Consider the following 27672-nt stretch of genomic DNA (forward strand, 5'->3'; position numbering starts at 1 on the left):
CATGAAGATTGATCCTGTGTAAAGTTCCTGGAGAGTCATGCAGAAGGTTGCAGAATATTAGAAAAGTTGTGTAAATACAAGTTCACAGCAATCCTTTGATGGTTGTTCTATCTTGGAAAAAGTACAAAGACTATTCATGCAAATACTTCTCAGAAGGGCTCTGCCATGTTATGGTGACAGAAACTCTTCAATCCAGGAACATTCTTTTGCGCCAAATTTTATTCAATTAAATTTGACAAATAGGATGAAGAATTATACAGAAGAGTTAGGCTGGTTTTATTTGCTGATATTCCCTGGGCAGAACTGCTGATGAGCAGTAGCTCCATGACCACCATAATATCTTTAGATGTACTCTAATTCTTCTAACAAAGAATTTATCTTGTTTGACCAGCATTTTAACAATTCTGGCCTTCTGGTCAAGTTGTTCCAGACTTTTCCAAACTTCTTTTTGAAACAATAGGGAAGAGGGAAGAATTTATATCACATGGCACAGAGGGAATGACTGCTTATATAAGCCAATATTTCCTACTTTTAATCATTTTTCTGTGCATTATAACATATTAATTCTATATTAAAATATGATTAACATATTAATGGTGTGGTTCCTCTAGTGCTAAAGTGCTCCAGTTGTAAAAGCTGAGACAATGTACTGCAGCAACCTTTTCATAAAGAGCAGCTGGCCTCTAGAACAGGGTAAATTTGGTATAGCAGATGACCAGGGAGGCATACTTTGCTGGTAGAGTGTTGTGACCAATGACACAGCTCTATGTCCAAACCCAGCTCTGCAATTTAGCAAAGCTATGCTTGTCTATTAATGTATCTATTCCTAGAAGAAAGGGAAAAAAATTAACCCCCCCCCCCCCAAAAAAAAAAAAAAAAAAAAAACCCAACAAACTGATCAGAACATGCTCCTTTACCTTTGGGAAAAAAGAAAACCAAAAAAACAAAACAACAAACCCAAATTAGAAAACCTCTCTAGTTACTGACAGGCAGTTTGTTGGCTGAATTTAACAGAAGGGAAGCCTACATTTCATCAGTTCTGCCCTCATTACTGCATTCACTGGAAATTACCATAGCTGGCTGCAGGGGACAGGAAGATAATTTTTTTCAGCCAAGGAAAGAAATAAAGCACCCACTGACACCCCCAAAATGATAATACTGCAATATGATTATATGAGAAGAATAACCATCTCAAAAAATAAGACAAAAATTCAGTGGTTCTGAAAAGAAGCAAAACTAAACACAGAAGAGGAAAAAAATATGGGGGTTTATGTACCATTTCCTAGTTCTAAAAGCAAATCCTTTGCAGAAATACATATTATGAACTTGCATGTTTATTTTTTTACTATTCTCCATATGCCTTATATTCCTTTATGTTAACATTTACACACAGAGTTGGGTACACCATTAAAAAAGGCACTTACAAAACAGATATTGTTTGCATCACTTTCCAACAAGCTGGAATGCCTGAAGCACTGCACTCTATTTAGTAGACACATAATAGAGTGGTTTAATTTTTACCTGAAGTAGATAACCCAAAGATTTAAAATGCCTTTAGGACCAATCTATTGTCAAAATGTGCTGTAAAATAGGAAAATTTAAGAAGAGTCATGCCAGATAAAGTCAAGGAAGTCTGATAAAATTATAATATTAGATCATAAAATTTGTCTTTGGATTCTTCTATGGATCTTGACAAAACCAAAGCAATTTCGGAGTTAAAGCTGAAAAGAAGTGTTGAATTTCATAGTACTGCACATTCACATTAAGGTAGCTTGAAGAGTCCTTGGTTCTTAGAGTCATAGATGTCTTCAAGGGCAAAAGGATAATAAATAAGAAACAGAGTGCCTTAAAGGAATAAGGTGGCTAAGATTTTTTTCCAAAGGAAATATTCATGGACTTAAGTATGTATGTACAAATACAAGGTATTTGGGCAATAAATAACTCAGATGAGATACCAGTAGTGATTGCTTTGAGCTGTACAAATTGGATTTGGATGCCATATGCCCCAAAATTTAAGCGATTTCAGATGTTATTTCTGGGGTCAATTTCATCAGTAAGAGCAGATGAGCTAAATGACAGATGGCCTCAGTTAGGGATGGTAACAGAACCCATATGAGAAAGTTTAACTAAAATAATTTCTTTAAGGAAACATTATATTGAAGGAATAGAGCAAAGATGAAGGAAAGTGTTGCTAAGTTACTCTGAAGACTATTCAGACTGCTTTTTCTTTGTAACAACTGCAGTGTTATTGTAAAAATATCTCTTTTATGCACATTTTGATGAAACTGTTTGTTTCTGTCTTGCCACAGTGTATACGCCACCTGCTGCTAGGTGTATACACTACTACCTAACCCTCAGTTTTATGTTCCCTTGCCCATGGGGTGACCTGGTGCTCTGCCTTCTCAGAGAGGACCAGCCTGGCTACTTCTGTCCCCAGAGCTGCCCATGATTAATCGCAATTTCCCATTACTATTGTCCACGATTATGGCACCACTCTGAGCTGCCTCTTCCAGGGCTTGTCTCCCCTGTATGTGTGATACACCACCTCAGGGACAGCTGCCAGACAGCCCTCACAGGCTAAAACACTGTGCTCAGGCAGCCTGGGTTTTACAAGTCCTGGAGAACACAGAATGCCCTGTGGCTGCACTGACAGGCTTTTGGTCTGCAGTCCACTCAGGCTGCTATGAAGTGCAATACAAATATACTCAAGTGAGTGAGTTTTCCTGGAACGTTTTTTTCAGCTGGGCCGGACCAGCAATTTTGTCAACATGTTCTGATGCCACTGAAATTACACAGTCTTGTGCATAGGTGATAAATCATTATCATAGTGGCAGAAAAGCTGTGTTAAGAACATGCACTTGGAGTCAAACACATCATGAAATCCTCCAGCAAGACTCCTCCTGCTCCCAGTTCTGTTGGACCATTCTAGCACTCATCAGTGACCTCTCTGTACCTGCGTGATGAGCATGTACAGCAATTCCTTATTCATTATTACTTAGCAATTTCTGCTACAGGAGCAGGCTTATTCTTCTCATATTAATTTATTCTGGGATTTCTCATTCAAGAGAAATCTTGGACCAGGTTATGATGTCAAGGGATACTTGTTAAAGGGACACATTAAACCTTCCATGCAAAGCCCTCTGCCTTATCTCATGAGGTGATCAGAGAGATTCTTCTCATGAAATCAAGTCATGATTTCTAGGATTCTGGTCTCCTAGGGATGGCTGAACTCCTGCCTGCCCATAGGAAGCAGTGAATGAATTCCTTGTTTTGTTTTGCTTTTGTGCCCAGCTTTTGCTTTCCCTATCAAACTCTTTGTCTCAACCCATGAGATCTCTAGCTTCTACCTTTCCACTTCTCTCCCTGGTCCCACTGATGGGGCAATGTGAGAGAGCAGCTGCCTGGAGCTAAACCATGACATGTCCCTAGGAATTTTTCTCTATTCCATTTTGGGTATCTGTTTAGGCAATTACTTTAATAATGTAACCAAAAACTTCATAATGGCTGTAATTGTGAGAGATGTCCTGATTCTGTGGTTCAAACCTAGATAAATAACCTTGATAAATGCCATTGGTTACTTCACCATTTGTATTTTAGTTTTGCCCAAATAGGTCAGGAAAGTCAAAAGCAAAGATACCAAAAAAACAAAATGCTTAATGTTATAACTAGGGAAGGAAAATGGTCTCTGATTTTAGTGATCTTTGAGCATCTTTTGTACATTTGACATAAGTCATTATTTTAATTAATTATCTGAATTAAAAGCCAAATATAAGCAGGTTCAATTTTAAAACAATGCAAAAGTGGGAGGCATTACAGATATTAGGATAAAGAGAAAAAAAGACAACAAAGTGACAGGAGAGTTTTTAATTCTAAGATGTCTGCAGGTAACAAACAAATTCATTCAATCATTGTAAATGCAAGCTGATGTGCCAGAGAAAAAAATATACTCAGATAAAATTGTTGAGTAGAAGGAAATAACTTATTTGTAGACCAATAAATCAGAATATTCTTTGAGGAAACAGTGGGCAGCAAAATAGATATTGTATAATCTAATAAACTTTAAAAAAGAAGGCTAGACAGTTTGAGGCTAGATTTGCAAGTACAGAAAATGTCTTGAACGTGTTTCAAAATGGTTTATCTGTCATTTTTTGTCATTGTCAGATGAACATGACTGTCTTATTCCATAATGAGAAGAAATTGAAAATAAAATACTTGGTTAAATACTTGGTATATTTATCCCAGGAAGATATTTACATATATAATATGTAATGTGTTATAATAAGTATTTCACAAAAGGTGTTACAAAATATGGAATAACATAACTATGTGATTTTATATAAAGAAATAGATTTTCATATGCACTCAAGACTATATACAGTGGAGCATCAAATCATACACATAATTACATTTTAATGCCATATAATAACTCTTGTGATTTAATTTCTCAGTCTAGCAATGCACTTGTTTAGTACACTTGTTGTACTGAAGGAATTTATCAGGTGAATTTTCTCAAAGTTCTTGGGAATTTTGCTGTATCATATTGTGGTGGTGCATCCCCTTCCCCCCACCTGGGCTGCACTGTGATCCGGGAAACACATTGTAAATTGAAACAATCAATGTCTAGGGAAACACTGAGCAATTTGAGATACCATAAACAAGAAGGAAAGCAGTCTTGCCAGAAGAAGGTTAGGTTTAGAAAATTCCTGGAGAAATTAGAATGTGTATGGGAAATAAGACTACTACTATGTAAATAATTATTTTATTCCACTACAATGTGAGTAGTTTGAATGGAAGAAGTCCTAGCCTGTGGCCTGAAGAAATCTGAAAACTAGAAAGAGAAAAATGCTTCAAACCTAATTTCATACAAAACTGTGAGGATATTTAGAAATCAGAATGATTGCTATTCAATAGCTGTCACTTCAGAAAGTGAGATGTGGGGAATAAGTTAGATATATTTAAGACCTTAAATGTGACAATGCTTATGGGAATACAGCATATAATCTGAAAGCTATCACATAGTCTGAAAAAAGAGAGGTGAAATGAATTGCACAGTGGTGAAACAGCATTTATAAAATGCAAACAAGATATAAGGAGGGAGATGAGAGGAAAGGCAAGGAAAAAAGAAGTTAGGCAAGGAAGCTTCTGGCAAGGAAGTCAATGTTGGAGTAGCTTCTAATGCCAGCTCAGAAAAAAAAAAAAGTTTTTGTGACTAAACATACAACAGCATGTAAGCTGTTGAATGACCTGGAAAAAGGCCTCAATTACTTGCTAACCTTTGTCAGAGTGAGAAACAAAGAATAGTCACATGTGTCTTGCAGGAAAGCACAGAAGATATTTAAAGGCAGTAGAAAATTACTTATGTGTAGTATGATGCTGTGTGCTAACCATACTGGCTCTGATCCTGAAAAACATTTAAGGACGTAATTGATTTTAATCATGCCAGTCTCCTTTCTTGTTTAACATGGCTTAAGATCTCAAGCTCATGTCTATCAATACTTTATGGAATCAAGGTCCTAACATGATCTTAACAAGGTCTTAACTTTCTTCAGAAGATTCTAAGACACTCATGTGTTGCAGTTCTTCATTCTAGTAGTTTAGATAATTTGAAAATTATGCACAATTCTATAAATCATACACATGCTACAGAACTAGCACATAGGCATGGCAAGGGAGACAAATTTCAAACCATTTATCGGGTACACTTGCTCCACTCTGCTGTCTTTACAGGCATTTTAATCAGATACCTCTGTCAGATTGCTATGAATGTTTTTGACATCTCAGGAAGATGGACATAATTGATTGGCTGTCTCAGCCTAACCCTCACTTTCAGAGACTCCGGGTGATGTAGGAAATATTTTCTATAATTCCAACAGTCTGTCTTTCTCCCTCATTTTTGATCACTAAAATCTCTCATTTCCTGTTCTGTGAGGCAGCCAAGCAAAAGATGACATTCATTTATTTCTTCCTACTTGGAGAAATGAGGATATTTTAAGCACTGAAGCTGATTTTTCCTCCATCTTCTGATGGACTTAATGTCTTTGAAGACCTGACAGGATTCAGATAATTTTTGGACACAGTTTGTTCCTGATTACCATGTAACAAAATATACTTCTGACTGCAGTTGTTTTAACACGTTCTCACTGAGTTCAATTAAATGTGTTCATCTCATTAAAATTTGATTAGTTTTCTCAAAAAATTTCTCCTCAAACCCGAGCTCTAAGCAATTCTTTCTACAGATCACTTGTTCTTGTAAACAATAGCTAAAATGGATGTAAGGGACTCATTTGGTTCCTGAAAGGAGCCCTGCAGTGGAGCTTTTAACTCCATACAGCATCACTGATGTGTACAGACAGTTCTGGGCAAAAAACAGAATTTGATATGAGTATAATGGATGTCAGCTGGTCTCCTGTGTTGAGATGTGACCACACAAATCCTGCTCTCAGCAGCAGCTTCCAGTTGCACTTAGTTATATACAATGTTAAATTGACATCCCAAGCCTAAATTTCAGACTCCTTCAAAGCAGCAACCAAGACTATGGAAAAATGCTGCTCAGCTGCTGCCTGCTGAGGGGTCCTGAGACAGCTGCTCAGGGACCTCAGCCAGAAAACCTTTTATGCATAAAAATGGCACTATTTTAAACAATGAAATAAAATATAAATCAAACTTTTCCTCTGTTCCTTTGTCTCGTTCACCACACTGCCAACCAGTTCAAGGAGGAGGAAATAATGGGCCAGAATCAAACAGGGAGTAGTACACATTGTTGTCTTCTAACAACTCTTTTAACTTTTAATACTATGGCGTTGGCTATATTAGCCCTTATTTAGAGTAACACTAATGACAATAAGGAGAACAACACATATTAATATATGTTCAAGTATCCAAAACTGGTCTCCAAATCTTCTTCTCTGAAGAAAGTAACTATTCCATCTTCAGAATATTAACTTGAAAACTTTAGGAAATCAACAGTACATCAGCAAATATTAGTAGTTTTTGTGCCAATCTGTTCAAAGAGGACACAAAAAGACAATTCATGCTTTAATTTTTTTGGTTTTATCTCTCATTTAGATAGAATCATTGCTTCCTTTTTTTTTTTTTTTTTTGACAAAGGTGTTGTCCTTATATTGCAAAGTTGCATATTGTTGTCTCCTTATTGCAAGAGTTTCAGATCTCCTTGATGTTCCTCAAAGGCAGCTCCTCTAGGCACTGACTCTTCCTCCTTCCCCCAGTAGCCAGCTGGCTCCAGTTCCCCCTGAATCAGCCAACCCACTCTTTTATAACACTCTTCTTCTTATTGGCTACAGCTGCGGCCTGTTAAACTCAGGCCTACTCCAATCTTTAATAATTAGCCGAGCTGCAACTCTTTAGAGGGTAAGATTACTTTCTATACTACCTTTATTTTCTTATATTCTATTCCCCTACACAGAGGCAGTGTCCTTATTTAACAAAAAAGAAAAAAAAATGGTGCACATATTACTTAGCAATTTTTAGATTATTTTAAAAGGCCCTAGGTGTGATCACAAGTGTTCAAGATACGTCCCATGGCACAGTATGAACACACTGTGTTAATAATTGTGCACTAAGTAATGGAGGCAGAACTGAACTCTTCCTGTATCTAATTCCTATATTTTCTGTCAGAATCGAGAGCTCTTTTCAGCTGGCTTGTGTGGGTTTTTTAAGCACATCTGAGATATTTGGATGTCCTGGCATCCCTGTGACTATCATGTCAGTTAAGCAGCTCCTTAAATTTTATCTTTAGGTTTCTATTTGATCTTTGGGCTTCCTCCCAGCTAACAGCTGTTTGGGGATCATTTCCTTTAAATACTCAGGACAGAAACCAAAATTTTCTCTGAGGATTCTTCCTTTATCTTTTTTCCTTAGGCCTTCTGCTAACATAGATTAAAAGCAGTAATCTAATTTATGGGTTTTCTACAGGCTCACAGGGAGGACGACTATAATAGGATATTAATGTTTTCCTCATATGCAAATACAGTGAAATGAGAAGATTGATTTTCTTTCTTTAGTCATCTTTTTTTTAATTTTTTTTTTATTTCCAATGAATTTTATAGGAGGAAAGCTATGTGATACTATACTTTTGTGTGATTCAGAGTATGACTCACCTGGAACTGAACTCTTTAAAAAGATTCTTACTCATAAGACTGTTGTTGTTTATATCCAGTGAAATCTCTAGATTTGAATTACATGCAAGAAAAGCTTTAGGGTGGGCCAAAGCGATTTTTAAAATTTTATTTACATCTTTATCTTTTTTCAGAACTAAAAAGAATGATTACTTATTTTAGTACTTATGCTACCATTTTCCATAACAGCTACTGCTGTGGCAAGATGTTAAAATGGTTAATGACGATGAAACAGAAAACATACAACATATAAAGACATAAAACCCCATAAAATGTTGCAATTAGAAAAAGACCAGACAATAAAATCCCTTTTTGTTGTGTCTTTCTGTAAATGTATGTACATTTTACTTTTTCTTCCTCAGGAAAAGCTAGTCACTAATCTTAATTACATTCCTTAAAAAGACTGTTATGGAAAAGCAGAGTGTATTAAATGAAGCAGACTATAAAATTCTTTCATGGGAACAAAGAAGGATTATCCACAGTTCATCAAAATGTTCTCCTCTGTACCATATTATGTTGTAATGATTAAAATAAATTTCAGTATGTGTTTGATAGAACCTTGGAGGTCATGTTAAGGGCAATAGTACAAAAGGAATTCTGATAGCCAAATTAAGAGGAAATATAATCTCATAGATCAGAAGACTGCTTCCATATACTTTTATTCATCTGTGTAAAACTGGGCTCAAAACCAAAATCATCTCCATGTTCCTTTCAATTTATTTTGTTTTCTTTCTGCATCAAAAATTTCAGCAATGAATGAGCAAGCATCAGGCAGTAAATTTTACAACTGTCCATATTTTTTAATTGCATTATACTGAATTGTTAAATAGCCTTTTGCATTACTGTTGTCTGTTCTGTGTGCAGCATGGATGTGAACTTCTTGTACATTGCTCTCTTCAGCAAGTTTCTAATCAATTCTCATTCATATTAACTTTGCAGACCACGGACTAGCAAAAACTGGACTTCTTGAAACTGAATAATGAGAATTCTTTCGTAGTTTGAGTGTAAGGGAGGCTGAGATTTCTCTTTCACTGCAGTTGTACATCACAGGAGAGAGAAGCAGCTGTCTGTGGTTGAAATCCATTTAGGAGAACTTATTTCCTGTACTCTGGCCTCACTGCTTTGGGACAAACAAATGGGGGTAGGATGGGGCAGGACAGAGAGGTGTCAGTGCAGATAGCAGGGCATGAGGAAGAAACAGGGATAACAGAGCCTCTGAATGGAGGTTTCTTTCTCCTGTCCTTCCCACAGCTCACTCCGTTCAGTTCCCCTGTCCTCAATTGCCCTAGGACATGTGGAAGCAGATATAAATTCTGGGAACTGCCCAGGAAATGCTGCATCAATGAAAATGCTGCCTTTTTCTGCTTGTGCCTTGAAGGCAACTCTGGCTGGTAGGAAAGGCTGGGCTTTGAGCATTATGGTCTGTAAAGGTGTTACTGTAAAATCTAAAAATCTTGTTGGAGGCAGAATACTAATGAGTATTTTAATAAAAGACTGCTTGCTGTTGTGACTGTAAACTTCACCCTCACATTTTTTTCTCCAGTTAGAATAAAAAGCCCTACAGAATCTGTGCACTCTGTGCACACAGACTCCAGAATATTTCCCTGAGATATCTCTGAACTAATCCAGAAGCTGTTTATTTAGTGTTCTGGGAAGCAGTATATACCTTTCAAAATGTTGCATTACTAGTTTTACCACCCATATATATCTGATAAAAAGCAATTCCTATTTCTTTGGCCACAATAGTAAATATTAATAATAATTTTGGAAAACCAATGTTACACACACCTAGAAACTTCTATTAATAGAGAAGTTCAGTTAAGGTGACTTATTTTCAATCCCCTCACTAACACTTGATGTCTTTGACTGGAAATCTCCAGAGAATTAATTTTTTTTCAGTGAGTTATCCTCATCATATCCTAGGAGGCTACCAAAATTGACAGACATGAATGGAGAGTATCTGTGTGTTACTAAGCAATGCAGTCAGAATTCAGGAGAGAAACCTTATGAATAATTAATTAAAGCTCCAAAAATCATCTGCAAACTATACAGACAAACCTTTAATTTGATATGACTGAAGGTAGCCTGGGGTTTAGTTTGAAATAGCATGTACTGATTTTGTTACATTTTCAGAATTCTCTGGAGTGAAAAAAATGTTTGAGAGTTGATGTTTTTTATTCATTTTTGGCTTATTCAGAACAGTTATGAATGGTTGATAACACTGAATTTTACCAGAGAACTGACAGCTCTTTAAAAACATTTTTCCTGGAGTGTAAAATTCTTGATTCCCATGTGTCAAAAAAATCAGATGGGATTTTTTCTCCTGTGAGACATTCTCCATGATCTGTTTCCTTGAAAACTGGAGATCTTGGAGAACTATTAATAATAATTATCACTTATTATTAATAATTAATTATTTTAATAACATGACCTCATATTTACTAAAACACTGCCAAAGCCATATATAGAAAAATTCTAAATCTTGCTTATGCAAAATAACCCAGTTAATTTCTCAGGTGACAAGTAGACTTTCTGAAAGTTTAACAGAATTTTTATGTATCTCATACGGAAATTAGTTCTTGAAAATAGAAATCTATTTTTCTATAGAATAACTGAAACTCCTTCCTTTACTTCCCTATAAAAGTCAAAAAATATCATAAGCAGCTTCACAATAAGAGTTAAACACAACATTATTAATAGGACACATAGCATTTTATTTCTAAAATTTTTAATTCAATTTCATTTTGATTGGTTACTAACTTGAGTCTGTAAATTCTCTCTCAGAAGTAAATACTGACAAGTATAATAAAAGCAACAGTATCTCATGTCTAACTTTAATATTAAAATTAGTTCTTAAATTAATCTTTTATTGCATTAACTCTGTGCACCTTCTAAATATTAAAGTATGGAGAGCTGCACAAATCCAAATAGGTTGTGCAATAATTTAACAGGCACAAAGGGTAAAAAAAGAAAAATATTGAAAAATAACTTCAATGTTTTATGTTTGTGTTATAAATATTTCTTTAGCTACCTCTGAGCCCCTACTTAAATTCCCTTCTTTATTATGCCACTCTTCGAAGTGGCCAGAACACTTACTCCACTTATTTGATCAATATTCCTCTCCCACATACTAATAGCTAGAAGGTTTTTACTCAATCACAGCCCTTTTTCAATATTTTATCTTCACATAATGCCAGGAATTCAAGCATACTGTCACTATAATTACCTCAGCACAAAAGTTATTAATTGATATGGGATTTACCTTCCTGATAGCAACCACTGGAAGCTACTTTAATGTCTTCTCACAGATACATCTGAAAGCTGACTTTGGAGAGCAGTGAAGGCAGGGTCACACGAGCACCAGCCTGTGGTGAGCTCCAGATGGATGCACAAACACCTTTATGTCCCCAGCACTTGCTGCTGCTGAGGCAAAGAGGCTGCTGATCCCATCAGCACAGTCAGAAGATTAAGACACAGAAAGAGTTTTTATGACTCAAAAGGAAAAATGAGATTGCCCTCATTTAGTAAAACCAAAATGTCTCACTATAGGTTTGATGTTGGGCATTTGCTTTTTCTGTTGTATAATAATTTAATGATGGCTGATAAAGATGAAAAATAAATGAGATGGTTTTGAATGCAAGGTAAAGAAGAATTCATAATCCTGTGTATTCCCCTTTCTACCTTTTACAATAAATTAAAGTAATCCTGCAGCAGTGGGAAGAAGAGCCATGGGGGCACTAGCAGGTAGAATAAGAGAAATGTTACTCTAGGACTTGGTGGTTGGTGACATTACGCAGGAATTGCAAATTCTTGCTTTGACTTTCTGGTCTGAAACAATGAAAGTGTGAATGGCAAAAGGACCAAATGCTGACATTTCTCAACTTTCTGCTGTCTTTCAAACTTAACTGTAGTAACTAAAAGAATCAATCTCCCACAAGATACAGTGCAGCAGTCAGTCCACTTATCCACATGCTCTGCAGAATCCAAAAATTTAACCACACAGTGGTTTCCTTGTGTGTCCTTTAAAAAGGAGAGGGCCTGCTAATGATCACCAAAAAAGACTCAATTGCCTTTCAGAAGTATGAAGTTTGCTTCCAAAAGAAAACTTCAGGAAACTAATTTCCTTTATTGCCGTGCTCCTCTCAGTGCTTCAGGCATGAGGTGCTATAAGATAGAAATATATATCACTTTTCTCTCTAGAAAATGATTTGAAGATGAGCCTTGACTCTCAAGACACTACACTAGAATGGCACAAAATGTATTTCATCAGCAAATATAAAGATCTTAGTCAAAACAAGATAAGTTGTTGAGAGACGTTTCATTCAAATAATCTGGTTTAATATCTGACTGCTCTTGACAACAGTTGGCAATAGAAATAGTATAAGATGTGTATTAAAAAATCCCCACAAATCTTTTAAAACTTTACAAAATATCCCTGTTCTGGCCATCATGACTGTCAAGTTCACTATACTTTCCAAGATTTCTCTCAGCCCTACAACATCAATGATAAGCAGTTGATAATGAATAAAGCTCTCTTCTTTATTTTTAGCTGCTCTGTCAAATTATAGTAGAAATTTTGCTAGAAGAATTATTGTCATACCATTGTTAAGCTCAAAGATATTTCTGAAGTATAGATCTGAGCTCATGGAATCCATCCTGTTTGTTTTGAAAATTTAATGGGAAGTCATATCATCAGTGAGTCCACTTGGCCCCAGGCAATGATACTCACTTATAAAAGTCACTGCCTGTTTCTACTGATGGAAAGGGAAATATGCTGTGCTGGAGAAAAAAAATATCTAGTGGGAATGGACTTTACTTTGTGAAGCTAAAGCAGGAATAGGATTCTTAGAAATAAGATCCTCTTTGGTTCAATTATCATGCTTGTTGAACAAGCAGCATTCACCTAAAAAATGCAGAAATATTCCATGGCTTTCCCATCATGACCTCAATTTGTGATGCCCAATACAGAGTTACAAGATCACTTTCATGCTTTTAGAAATATCTTTCTGGCCACTACATGTGGAATCAGATTTACATAACTTACATAAAGTGAGCAACCTTAAAAACTGGTATAAATGACCATGAGCCTAATAGCATCTGTAAAGATAATATTAAAAAAAAAACAAACCCAAAACTAATGCCACTATCTTATAAAAGTGACAACATAACAAAAAATATACATAAACTCTAATATGAATCAAATGACTTACAAATGCAGCTCAACTATAGTCTTTTTAAAATACTGAAGATAAACAATTCACAGGATGCCCAAAATTATGTCAAAACTTTCATAACTCTCTCATAATGACAGTCTCTCATAACTCTCAAAACTCTCATAGTCTCATGATTAAAAGTCTATTAAAAGTGGTTTCAAAAGAGGCAGAAGGATCATAATAAGAGCCTGAGGTTTTTTCACGACATTCATACAAAAAGTAGCAAACCTGTCACAGTGATCAGCCCCCAAAGCTATTAGCATGTTGTTCCCATCTGGATTCATGAGATTAGTGTTACCTGAAACAGTCAGACTGGGCAACTTATAATATTTGTGTGACAGAGACCAGCTCTAGGTCTGAATCTGTCTTGTGCATGGTCTCTCAGCATCCTTATAGAAATGACGGCCAAAATCTCAGGCATCAGTGTCAGGCTTCCATCAAAATAATCTGATACTAGAAATAAAATGCATTTAAAATGTTCCCTGGTAAAATGGAAGCGAATAATATTCATACAAAGATCAAATTGGAATTTTGATCTTTGCAAAAATAGTTTTTCTGCCCAGTAAAAACATTGTCATAGGCATTTTCTAAGTAAGTAAAGAATTTCAAGACACTGTTGCTGCCAACTTGATATATCTGCAGTCACCTAACAAGGATGCACAACACTAAAGAATCATGCAAATTCCACTATAATGTTAGCATACATAGCAAGCATTGTAGAACAAGACTCGACAAATGTCAAAGACTATTATTATTAGACAAGGATTCACAACTGAGTCTTGTTAACATATGCAAAACCTCACAACCTTAGGCAAAAGTTATCAACATATAACGTTTTAAGTATACAAACTATTGAATTGCATGGCTTACTGTGGCATCATTTCAAAAAATATTGTCAAAGATTATTCCTCATGAGAATGTACACAAAATCTTTAAAGGGGTTTTTCCTAGCTAAACTGCCTACTAGCATTTTTAAAAAGAGATTAATCTATCAGATGATGAATACCAGATTTTTACCTTAAATAGGAAAGTTTTAGTGAGTACTGCTGTAAGGCCTTAAGCAAATAAAAGACACAGTTTCATGAGATGACACCTCATAAAAATTAAATAATAGCACAAAGGTCATTCTTAAGACTGAAAAACATACAGTTTAACCTCTTACCATTTTCAATGCATGAAGCTTAAAGAAAAAGCCCTTGTCTTTAGAATTATTTTATTCATTTTAAAATGACCATCTGTTATTCAAAGCTGAGAACATTCAACACATAGCTATATAATGGTCACATGAAAATGGAGGATCCATAAACAATATTGAAATTTGTATTCACACAGATAAGCAGTTATGTCCATTAAAGTAGGGTAAACAATCCTGTTCCCCTAAAGTTCTGGATTACTAGTATTTACTAAGATACTCAATATCTCAATTACATCTCTAGTCTAAAAATGGCAACAATTCAAAATCTGGAAGGGCAAATAAAAAGACATAAAAATTACTCCATCCTAAACTATATTTCTCAATTACCCATATAAATCAAATATGTTAATTTTGTTCAGGAGCACTTAATTACTTTTGAATGTGATATCTCCTTCCAGTGAATGCTGCACATGCATTGTCCCTTGAGATCCCCCACCCAAATACTGCATATTAACAAGTGAGAACATTTTGAGGAGTTAGTAAGTAAAGTAATAAATCTCTATGCTATTTAGCATGTGAGATGAAACAAAATAATGGCCTATGGTGATGCTGAAAAAAAATCCATAAACTATCTATAATTCAGCAATAGAACAGCAGGAATAGCTAAAGCAGGATTTTCAAAAGAAAACAATTCAATATTTTCCCATTTAAGACAAAAGAGGAATATGAAAGATAGAAAGAAAAGGAAGAAGTTAATCTTCAGAAAAAATGTATGTGTGACAGATGGGAACCTTTTAAATGTGAGAAAATTTGTGAGGCAGAAAGTAAATTCAGCTCCCATGTTGAAGGAATAAGGAATGTTGCAAAAGGAAAAGACATTATTTGAAGCTTTTATACTTTTAAAGCTTCTGTAGTAAAAGCAAGAAAGTTTGAGAAAATGTGATGGCTATATTTCAAGTTGTTAAGCATATGTTGGGTGAACTTTTCAACCTTAAAATAACGTTCTGAAAATCAGAAAACTACTCAGTTTGTAACTCCCACAAACACAGCTCACAAAAACACCCACATCTTGTTTTTCCATCAGACACAGTGCTTACAGCTCCTATTCTGATGGAAAGAAACAGGGATTTATACTATTTCTAAATGACAGAATATTGGGTAATGGTGTTTTAATAGCCAAGATGGCTTGTTTTGTGTTTTTTTAAGTGCTTTAGGAGGGTCTTTTTGTTCTCCACTATCTTATTGCCTGTAGAAGTCTGCAGCAATGCTTGGAGAAAAATATAACCCTAAAGTAATCAGATTATCAAGTATAATGCAATTTCAATTACAGAAGAACCATGGTGGAAAATGAATTAATTTGAAAGGGTTTTTTAAATTAGATTTCACTATGTTTTGGCTTTAATCTTTTGTAGTCAAAACATGTCCATTGATGTGGTGGGTTTTTTTTATTATGCTGTATTATAGAATCACAGAATGGTTTGGGCTGGTATAGACCATAAAGACCATCTAGTCCCAGCCCTCTGCCATGGGCAGAGACCCCTTCCAGTAGACCAGATTGCTCAAAGCCCCATCCAGCCTGGTGTTTATGCCAGTGATCAAGGAAGAGAACACAGAAAGTAATGTGAGGGTTGATCTCTCAGTCTCAGTTTGGAGCATTAAAAGCAAAAGACCCCAAACTGTGGACACGAGTATTGTGGCATGGAATTGCAATGGGGATGACTGCAATTATTCCCTAGATACATAACCAAAGCACAGAGAACTCTAATGAAACAGGCAACTTTTGTTCACATGGTTTAAATTGAGAAAAGGCATAAGCAGATGATAAGTAAGGTATATATCCTTACCAGAGAGCTATGACACCCCAGCCTAGCTGTGCTACACTTCCAGTATTCAAACAAGCTCACTCAGTGTTTCCTACTTGTCAAAAATATTCCCTCTGTTATAGAGGTTGCTGATCCTCCATGGCTGAGAAATGTGGAGGTTCTGTACCTCCAGAAACAGCAAAAACACTAATGTATGAAAGCTTTTCAAGAAATATTCTGCAACTGAGCATAAAGTTACTGCTTTTAATTAAATGAAGTTTAAATTCTGCTCAATAGAATAAGTACAGGCTGCTGCTTTGTTGGCACACTATTTACACTAACACCAATGTAATGCATGAATATTTTATTGTAGAAAACTGTATCTGCATTGTTCAGGATTATTGAGCCAGTATTGTTGCAATGAAAAACATCAGTTTAAAGAAAACAGGGTGAAGAAAAGGCTGAACAACAGAAAAGAATAGATTATTGTCAATGTTTAGCAGAGCAGGGTGTTTAATGTTCAGTGAAAGTGCATTCCAAAACAATGGAAAAAATAAGTGATGGATAGTTTTGAAGGACTATAGAAAAGAATCAGAAATGAAAAATTAATGGACATGGCTGCTAAGGATTTTGCATCCTAGCAGGGGTATTTGTAATTCCCAGTAGACCATAGAGTTTTTTAATGGCCCATCATTGTCTCAATGAAATTTAAGACACTGGTATCCTAAATAACTGTCTGCCTAAAAAATACTAGAACAGGGGAAACAAAGTTCTCATACAGCCCATGACAGGTCCTGAAAGGGAAGGGGATAACAAGAAGCAGAAGAAATTAGGAGTTTTTTCCAGGGCTGGGAGAATGAGAGACCTTAGGAAAAGGAGAGGAAAAACATGCATGACTTATGGGAGGAAGACCTAGAACATTTTGCAACAAAGTGATCCGGATTCCCAAACTCAAGACAAACAGATGAAAAAGAATTTGAGTGGAAGTTGGACTAAGGATTCTAGAAAATTATGAATAGAGTCAGAAAATACAGGGAGAAAAATGTCTGCTAGCAGTCTTGCATAGCAGACTACAAAAGAGGGGAGGGGAAGAGGGTATAAAGTTCTAGCCATGAAAACAAACATGAGAATTCAAAGGATCCTATCAATAAAATATGGGAAGCAAGCACATAAGGAGTCATTGGGAAAGTAATAGACCAGCAGGCAAGATGTGTACTGTGCATGCCTAGCAGGAGCAACAGACTGCTGTCTTACCATTGTCACTGCTTGATGACTTGTCTGTGCAGCTGTCCTCAGCTCTCTGTGAGAGACTCTACTGATCACAGACTTTATTACTGGAAATGCCAGACTTACAGCCCTGTTTGACAGCTGGGGAAAACCTACGGCTCTGGAAATCATGGGTCAGGGATTTGGAAATGAAAATTAAGGACATGATTCAGTTTCACTGGATTTTCAGAAACATATTTCAAAGTGCAATTCCCCAAAATTAACAGCATGAAAAGCAAATAATCTAATTTTCTTCATTATGTCTCCCCTTCTTCATTACGTACAATGAAATGACAGTTTATTTTTCAAGTCAAAAGATATTCTGGAATTTTATAGTGCAGAATGAACTTGATCCAGAGCTCGTGAAGAAAATTCTGTAGATTTGAGTTTTTTACTTTCATAGTCACCATTATGCTGAAACTTAAATAAAATGCTGTCGTGTCCCTTTTAGTTCTACACTTACCTGTCTTGCTTCCATGCATCACAGCACTAAAAACTTATCCCCTTAAAAGTTCTAAGAATATTTTTGTTATTTCATTGTGAGCTGTACAGCAATCTTAGGATCTGAGCTGCTTGCCTGATATCAATTACTGCTATAACTTCATTTCTCAACCCCCATATTAGTCTTCCTCCTAGAATTTCTCCCTTGAAAACTTCAGGATGAGTTATAGAAGAGTTGCAGCCATAAGGAAAAAAGAAAAAAAAAGGTAGAAAATTATTCTCACCAATAAACACAAAGGCAGGGGAAAAAAACAACCAGAAATTTTCTCTTATGTACTTTTTTTTGGAACTGCCAGAAAGGAGGGCTAGATTGTCCCCATATAGCAAATGATTTTCTTCAAATACGATAAAAGTTTTTTGCAGTTATCCATGAAATCTACAATGGAACACTTTTCCACATTAAAATACTGATTTGTTAAAAGTTGAACACAAAGGAAATTTGCTGTATCCTTGGTTTAAAAATAAAATAATCAAACACTCATTAGAGAAGACACAGGCACTTGTTATTGTTCCTTGTTAAAGGCTCTTTCCTCTAATTTAATTATATTTCATTTGTTAATATTATTATTTATTTTATTTCATTTCAATTTTTCCCAATATTTTCATATTTATTCTGAACCCTCATAAATGAAAAATTTGATGGTGAATTCTTCTTACATTCTGAAATAACTTTAGCATTTTCTCATTATAGACAGAAAATGCCTTTTCCATCAGGCAAAGTGCGTTAGATCAGCTAGTGGGCTCTGTTTTGCTTCTACAGAAAATATTAAATGTCCCCAGCCAATATGCCAGTGTCTTCACAAAAATTCTCACTTTGTTATGCAGTATGAATAAGCTGGTAATATATATTAGCTTTCTAGGAGGTGTCTAGGAGGTGTCCACATATTGACAATTGATCACTTGTGGACTAGTCACTATGATTAGAAACAAAGAGTAAGAAAGTGAGACAAGAGAAAACGTGGCCTTAATGAGAATTTTAAAAATGTCTCAGGGGTGTTTGAGACATATGCTATTTACTTTAAACTCCTTTTGACCATCATTAAACTAGAGTGATACTTACGATAAATAGGAGAGTCTGAATGAATGATATATTGACAAAGATTTCTAATAGCTACTTAGTTTCCTTAATTTTTGCATTTTAATTTGAGTTGAGTATAGCCAGGAAAATGTGTATGAGTTCACAAGATACTGCCACTTTCATCCTGGAAAACATAAAGTGCTATACGTTTCTCTTGCTCTCCTTAGAAACTGAGAGCAGACATCTACTCACTGGATCCAGCTGTCTATGTGCAGTGCTGCTCATTCTAGAAAGTTAATGCCTGCTTTCAACAATTTTGTACAACAACTTAATGAGTGAATGTTTACTAACTAGATTCTCGATTTTTTTTTTTTTTTAAGGACCAAAACCTCTAAAATCAAATAGGATATTTTTCCATCTTTTCCCTCAGCACAACCCTATTAGAAACAGTGAGAGACTGAAATGCTCAAGGTCAGTGACTCAACAATGTCCCCTTGCAGGAGCAGCAGGTGCTTTGCTGAGGCAGGGTTTGCATCCCCTACAGAAGTGGGGGAGGAGGAGAGTTTTTGGATGTACGGTGTCAAAAAATCTGATCTGCAGAGAATAGTCCAGGTGGAGAGGGGATGAGCATCACCACAGAATGACCACAACAAACCAATATCTGTTTAGCAGCAAGTTGCTGTTTTGAGCCAGATAAAGAAAAAGGTTTAAGGATAAGAAGCAGATCCTGATAGGTGGGATGGTGCTTTGTAACATGCCAATGTTCTCCCTTAGACAACTGGCTCACATGAAAAAATCTCCCACCTCCATGTCCTGGGGAAGGTATTGGGGTATTCACATTCACAAATAGGCCTGAAATTTGCCCTGAAAGGGGGAAATTCATATGATGGGACATAACTGGCTGAACTACACTGGCATGTCTTAGAAGAGGTCATAAAGCACCAGAAAAACCCCCAAAGTGCTCCCAGATTAATTTCTGGGGCCTTACACCAGAAAATTTAAAATTCCCCCATCCAGGGAAGGCACCTGAGCTTAATTTACCCATTGAACTTTGTGCATGATGAGCTTCCCCCTCCAGCAAGGGATAAAGATTGTGACCATCATTTTGAACATTTTGTTGCATTTATACAGATAATAACAAAAATGAGTACATAACTCCTTCCTGTTGCAACCAATTTAAAAGAAATAAACCTGCTACAGACACACATATCTGTAAACACTGGTCATTCAGTGTTGTTTCACTCTAATCTGCCCCAAGGGATCCATTAACAAGAACCTCAGCTGCCCTTGCCTTTGGGGCAGTTCAGAACAGAAGCCCCAGCCAGAACCTTTTGTTTCTGTTTACAGTACTTCCATGCCCATATTTTTAGCTCTTCAGCATAAAATGGATGTTGTCTGGATGAGCTTTTTACCACATTCATGGTTTGTATAAACCCTTCACAGTGTCAGGCACACACTCATGAAAGAAATTGAAGCTCTCAAATTATTAACCTGATTCAGTTTCCAGTTCCTCAGTAAAATTCATATTCTGTAACGGGGCTGCTTAGTTAGTGGGTAGGAAATGTTAATACAGGCATGAATTTTGTACATCTTAACTGTGGGTTGCATTCCAGCACTTGCCTGAGATCCAGACGTGTAACTTGAAAAAGTTCAAGAATTTAGCAAACTTGGAAGAAAACCAATTGACGTTACTTTTCAGTACAAAGTGTTTTGAGGGTTTTTTTAAAAGGCAAAACCAGTACTGTATATCTTACAATTTAATGGGTTTAGGGTGAGAAATATTTAAGGAAACTTAGCAGGCTACAGCACTTAAATGGGAAGGAAATAGATGTTCTTCAAAGTGATACCCAAGTGATATGTATCACTGCTATGTGGTCTATGTGCTACATTCATTTGTGTGCAGTTCTACAGTAAAAATTACATTAATAGTGTAAGAGTTACAAAATATATGAAGTTGACTGTGGGTTTGCTGCCTTCCCTATATTAAAGCAATTAAAACATAATGGTAAAATTTCCACATTACTCCTACACAAAAGCAATTTGAACAATTATTGCAAGATAGCTTTCAGAGAAACCATTGTAGCAGAAGTTCATTTTGCATGAATTATAGAGCTGTAGTAGTAGTCCACACTGACTATAAATTAGGCCTCTTTTTGCTAATTAAATAGGAAAAGAGGAAAGAAATTATGCCACACAACCCCCTGGGATACTTTGCTGAGCCCACAGCCCTCAGGTATTAGGGGGAAGGCCAAAATACAAAATAGCACATTTATATGTGCAATTTAACCATATTTCACCTCTGAATTTGGGTTTCTGTCTTTCTAGTTTCGCAGTGAGCAACAACCCATAACAGAGGAAGGAAAAAGGCAGTGATGCAGCTCTCTCAAAACACATTGTAATCCAAAATAAACAGCATTATCTAAAAGATACCACATCATATCCAAAAGAACTGCTGAGGAAAGGCCCTGCTCAGCTATCTGGTACCCAAGGCCAAACTGCATGAGTCAGTTCTAATTTGCAGAGCTATAATCACTGTTTAGTTCTGAAACACATGCTAATATTTGCTGGCATTGTTGTCTTTGGTTGAAATGCAGCTTTTTCGAAGCACTGGAGAACCTTAATTTAGACCAGTTTCCCTATTCTGTATCCACACAGCAACCCTGCTGGTGTGAACTTTCAGGATAGAGAAGGGAAAAGAAAGAAGTGAGGTAGATTGCTTTCTACTGAAACCACAGCCCACAGATTTTTTTTTTAACATCTCACTTTAACCTCATTTAACAAATCTGTATTCTGCTAAACCACAGTGGTCTTTGTTTTCAATCTGCTTACTACAACTGAGGAAGACAATACATTTCAAAAAAGGTCCAGTTAACTAGCAATTAAGGAATCTTTGATTAATCTCCACTGCTGTGATACCTGATTAACTAGCTTTGAAGGCTGAAGCAGCTCTTTTTAGTGTATTTTATTTTTCTCTAATGGTAGATTTTGTTATGTGGCATGAAACATATGTAGAATACATCAGTTTTAATTTGCATTTAAATCCCTTGAAGAGATCCTCATAAAATTTTATCATTTTTTTTCTGTGTTAGGAATTGTTTCTAAACATAAAAAAGACATTTCTTTACCCAGAGAACAATAATTGTGTTCATTTTCCTTCTACCATGCAATTAAAACAGGTTATTACCAAATCAATACCCATTTCACAAAATGCATCCCTCCGATGTCTCTTTTGTCCTCCTCCTCTAACAAGTTTAACATGTATATTTATTCTGCTGGTGCCTCTGCAGTAAAAAAGCAAAAGCCTAAACCAAACCAAAGCTCAGGCACAATCTCTTAAGCACAGCTGCAGGTTGAAAATGAACAGAGCATAATGCCAGTCTGCCTCAAACACCACAGTGAGCTAAGAGCTTTGCAGGCTTTACAGGGATGTTAGGATGAAATACCTACATACAAGACTTTATCATTTTAGCACTAATATGGAAATATGAGCAAGAATTTGAACCTGTAATCAAACCCAGCATGTACTCTACTACCCACTTTGTTATTTTCTCAGAGCTTTTTAAAGAAAATCTGCTATTTTTCCATCTCATATTTATTTCTCTCCTTTGCTTTAAATTAATCATTTTATTGCAAAAGGTAAAGGAATTCAGGCAGCCCTTTAAAAGAAATGACAATAATTTTTCATGGTGCATACTTGTCCCTGTGTACTCTTCTTTCTTTTTTTTCTCCCTACCATCTCTTTTGTGAGGAGTTCTGGAATAAAGACTGAAAAGAATACTTGAAAGGCACTGAGATAGGGGTACATGGGCCTGTGTTGAAGTACAGGTATCTGTAAGAAACCTCACTAAAGGGGCATGAGAGGAAGATCTGCAAGGGAAGAAAAATTGTGCTAGCTGGGAAAGACAGAAATGAGATAAACTAAAATTTAGGTAAATGCCAGTGTGAAAGTACAAATGTGAACTTCCTCTTCACAGCTCAAAGCAAAAGGAGGTAGAAAGGAAGAAATGTAAACAGTCAAACAGAAATACAGAATAGCTTTTCAGTGGAAACAGAGAAGGGTGTATAATCTCTAACTGCATACTAGAGGAAAAAAAAAAAAGAAAAGAAAATTCTGGGCATTTCCTTATTTTTCTTTACCTGCTGATTTCAGTTATTTCAGACTTGGCAATGTATGAGCACAAAGTGATTACAATCCTAACTAATAAACTTGAAAATTCAGAGTCCAAGCACCAGATAACGATAAAATAAATTACATAGAAATTTCTAAAACAGGACAGGAGATTGATTATTTAAGACATATACAGCAAAGCCTATATAATCATGGTATCATAAACACTTTTACTCAGCACTTGAGTTTTTTGTGGTCATTTTGGTTCTTCAAAAAGAGTTGTGTTGATCAAGTTAGGTAACAGATACTGCAAGTTTTCAATGGATGCTTACATACTGACATAAGCTTTTCTTACTGTCATTTAAAAAATTTCATTAGTCTGCATAAGCAAATATTGCTTTACCAACTATGCATGAGCATTGATCTCCTTTCCTTACTTTAAGGGAAGCTATTTATTTACATTTTTAATGAGAAACTATGAGCTTACAGAAGCTCAAACTACTCTTTGATTGTTTACCAGTGCCATAAAACAGTTCATAAGTCTTTAATATGATGAAAACTATTTCCTTCAGTGTGATAAAATTGGTGCTTGTTTTGCTTAGGTGGCAAATATTACAGGAAAACAGATAATTCCTTTTCCCTAGAGTTTTTGTTATAAGCCATTACCCAAACCTTCTTCCTTTGATGCATTTCTGATATTTATAGTCAGCATCTTCATCTGTTTTGAGATGTTTTCCCTTTTTACCCAGAGGAGAAAACACAAAACTTCTGTTGCAAATTTAAAAATAGCTTCGTTGATTGAAAATGATCTTCCCATCTTCAGATATATACCTTGTGCTGTGCATATGCACATTTAGATAACTTCACAGGAAAGAAGCTGTGAATCATCATCAAGGATATATTTTTTCCCCTTTGTGGTATTTAGGTTGATTTTTTTTTAACTTAGAAAATATCAGAACATTTAAACAAAAGATTTGCCTTAGTGAACACATCTGGTGCTATAAAAGAAATCAAGGGATTTTATTTTTTCAGATAAAGAAGTGCTGAAAGACATGAACACAGGAACAATGACCTTCATTTCTAGAGATGCTGGTTCTAATATACAGTCTGCAGTTCTGTCATGTAAGTAATAGCTACACTAGAGAAGGAATTACCCTGTATGTTTCCAGGCAATTACCATTGCCAGACAGGCAATTACCCAGTATCTTTTCTTGTCCACAGGCTGTGACTTCATCTGTAAGCACAGTGCAACTTCTTTTGCAACTCTGAAAATATTTTTTTAAGAATAAGAAACTTGCTTTCTGTCCAGCTTTACTGGGGACTTGGAGGTTTCCAGCTCATATCTTCTTCCTCAGTTTCTGTCTTTGGACATTACTAGCAAAACCTGTTGTCATGAAGAAGCATGTGGCCTTCTGTCTGAGCTCAAGTGAACAAAGACTAGAAATTTGTTTGGTACTATCAGTTCCTCAAAAATTTCTCAAAAGAAAATAGACAACTTCCCTTTCATGCTGGGACGGGTAATGATCTTATAGATCGTTACAAATCCACTCCACCACTGTGGTGTTGCAGAAGTACAGAAAAAATGCATGCTGTTTTTATTCATCTTTGTTAAAGATTCTGCATAATGCAGAGGAAGAAAATAGAGTGAAAAGTCCTATTCATTGGAAAAAGAAACTCTCAAAACTGTTGATAAGCAGGGCAAGCATGAAAAACCAATTTGGTTTGGGACTTCAATGGTATTAAGGAATGACTTTCACTTCCTAAAAAGTATCAGTTCTGTGGCCTTAGTCTCACTTGGAGAAAGGGGCAATCAAGAAATGAGTAACAAGACTGAGAAAGAACATGACAAAAGCCAGTAACCAGAAAATTATACACCAAGAGACTGACCTGTGTTCAGTGCAACTCATCTGAAATCAGAAAGGCAAGTGATCTGAATGATTTTGCAAAATGTCACAGGAAGTCTTGTATTATCTGGCTTTGATATATTCACATTTTCAAACCACAAATAAAGTAAAACTTGTATAGACCATTGAACAGCTTTGGAAAATCTAGGCTGAGGACATACATTAATCAATACAGTAAAAATATGTGTATATTTCTAATCCAGCTCAAGAAATGTTAAAATAAACCTCTTGCAATTACATTTGATAGGCCATATAATCACAGAATAATACAGAATAATTAGGAACTCTGGACTGCACCCTTCCAGCAGGGTGGTACAGATACCTTGCATGTGCTGTCTTTAAAATTGTGCTGGGATGGAGCTCTGGGATGTCTCCCAGCAAAACAAATTTTGAATTGTAGCAACAATGCAAAAGCCTGAGTTTTACTGAGAGGATGTGCTCTCAAATTGCCAGAGCTCTAGTCAGCAGATCAGCTCTGTGTATTTGGTACCTGTGGCAGCAGTAGTCCATGGTTACTCAATAATTTTTGAAAACCACAATGAAGACACACCTTAATTCAGTAAAGGAAATTCATGATGTCAAGAATAGGTGAATATATCAGTATTCTACTGTCCTGCAAAGACAGCAGTAGGCAGTGCCTTGAATTACAGAATTTTATGATTCATTGTAAGAGCTTTTACTACATTTTTTATATCACTGTCTAAGTATGGTTTCTTTTTAAAAGGTAATAAAAAATCTTTGATAAATTTCAAGCAATTAATTTTTTTATTCCACTGTCATTAGAAATTTGGGCCTCATTATTGAAGGTTCTGAACTTATGGTTGCACCTCCATTTTCAAACGTAAAAAAGTATTGAAGGTGTATCATTTACCCATCTGTGTGAAAGTCATTTGCAGCCTAAGATACATTTAGAATTTTAGAATAAACTTTTAAAGCCAGAAAACTCTTTAACTATTTTAGTCTTCTCAGTTAAGTTTTCCCAGTCAAAATAGATGATGACACAAAATTGCATTTAGCTGCTTCCTAAAGATAAAACTTGTGCTGTTATCATGCATTAGTCTTTAAATTCCCTCAAGTAATTTACTGAAATTGTAATGTACAAGAACATGAAGACTAAGTTATAAATCTTTTTCAGGGAGGAACTTTCATGGCATAGGGTGGGCTGTGATTTATTTTTGTTCATTTGGCATGAATAGGTGAATGCTCCTACATGGCAAACAAAAGTTTACAGTGGTTGGTGAGAAACAAAGCCACTTTGAAGTAGTCACCTAATATGCTCTAAAATTGCATTTGTAAAACTTGTCTGATTTTTACTGAGCCTCTGCTTCCAGCTGATCCCTCCACTGACTCTAAAGTTGGATATTCATTTGCTGACATTGCAAAAATGTTAATATTCTGCTAATTATTACATTTTTATTTGATTATAGGCTTAATACATATCAATTGCTAGGTTGGAGATTAAATTTGAGAACTCTATCATATTAAGTTTACAGGAAGAGAGGAATTTGCAATATTAACAAATATTGCATCAATGAGTGTGATGACATCCCTTACTCTGTGATGAGACCAATTTGTAAACCATCTGGCACTGAAGAATGTTTAGCTACTTGCTGTTATAATGGAGATATTTTGGCTTCAAGACTAAATGAGCAGGATAAGAGCTATTTGGTGAGTTAAATGGTTAGTACAGATATCCTGGTGGAATTAAGTACCCTTGGATAAGGAAACACACAGCGGTAACATTTTGTTGAATGTAGGTATTGGTGGATGAGCCAGTTGAAAATATATCAACTCAATCATAAGAAAAAAAATTGATTTTTCTGCTTTACTTTTGTATTAACCTTTCCAGTGGAGTCTGGAATTTTCTGTCTAGTGATTAAAAATATTTGCAGCAAGACTTTTCCTCTAGACAGAAAAACAGGAAAGATATTATTACAAGGTGCAACATACTGTGTCTCTAAGTAACAGTTTGTATGAAAATTACATTCATTAGAATGCAATTTTAAATAATTTTTATTTCTATTTAATTTAAATTAAATCTGCTTCAGAATACATGTGGCATAGTGGGTTGCCAAGAACAGTAGTAAAGTTTTTGAGTATCTTTTCTGCAGGCCTTTTGTTAGAATGAAATGAGTGCTTTCTAGCATCACCATTATGAACTATTTTATTTTCAAAACATATTGAAAAAAATATCAATAGCATAGAAAAGGCTTTACAATTTTTGACAGATATGTTTACTTCCCTGTCTTATTATCTTAGCATCTGGTCCATAAATCAGACACATGGCACTGATCTAAGCCTGATTCTGTTACTATCTAGCTGGATATATTTCAAGGATGTATATTCTGCAATGCAGGCAATTCTGATTAACTAGGAATATTATGATCTGGAATTATATGACAGTTACCTGAATTTGGTGTTGAGGTCATGGAATGGTTTGGTTTGGAAGGGATCTTAAAGGTCATCCAGTTCCAACCCCTGCCACGGGAAGGAACAATTTTCACTGGAGCAGGCTGCTCAAAGTCTCATCCAACGTGGCCTTGAACACTTCAGAGTTTTCAGTGTAAATCATAGAATTCACACCCCAGAA

The sequence above is a fragment of the Melozone crissalis genome, unplaced genomic scaffold (genome assembly GCF_028551555.1).
Source record: "Melozone crissalis strain CALT ecotype California unplaced genomic scaffold, PUWL_Pcris_2 ptg000004l_1, whole genome shotgun sequence".
NCBI classification, from domain to species: Eukaryota; Metazoa; Chordata; class Aves; order Passeriformes; family Passerellidae; genus Melozone; species Melozone crissalis.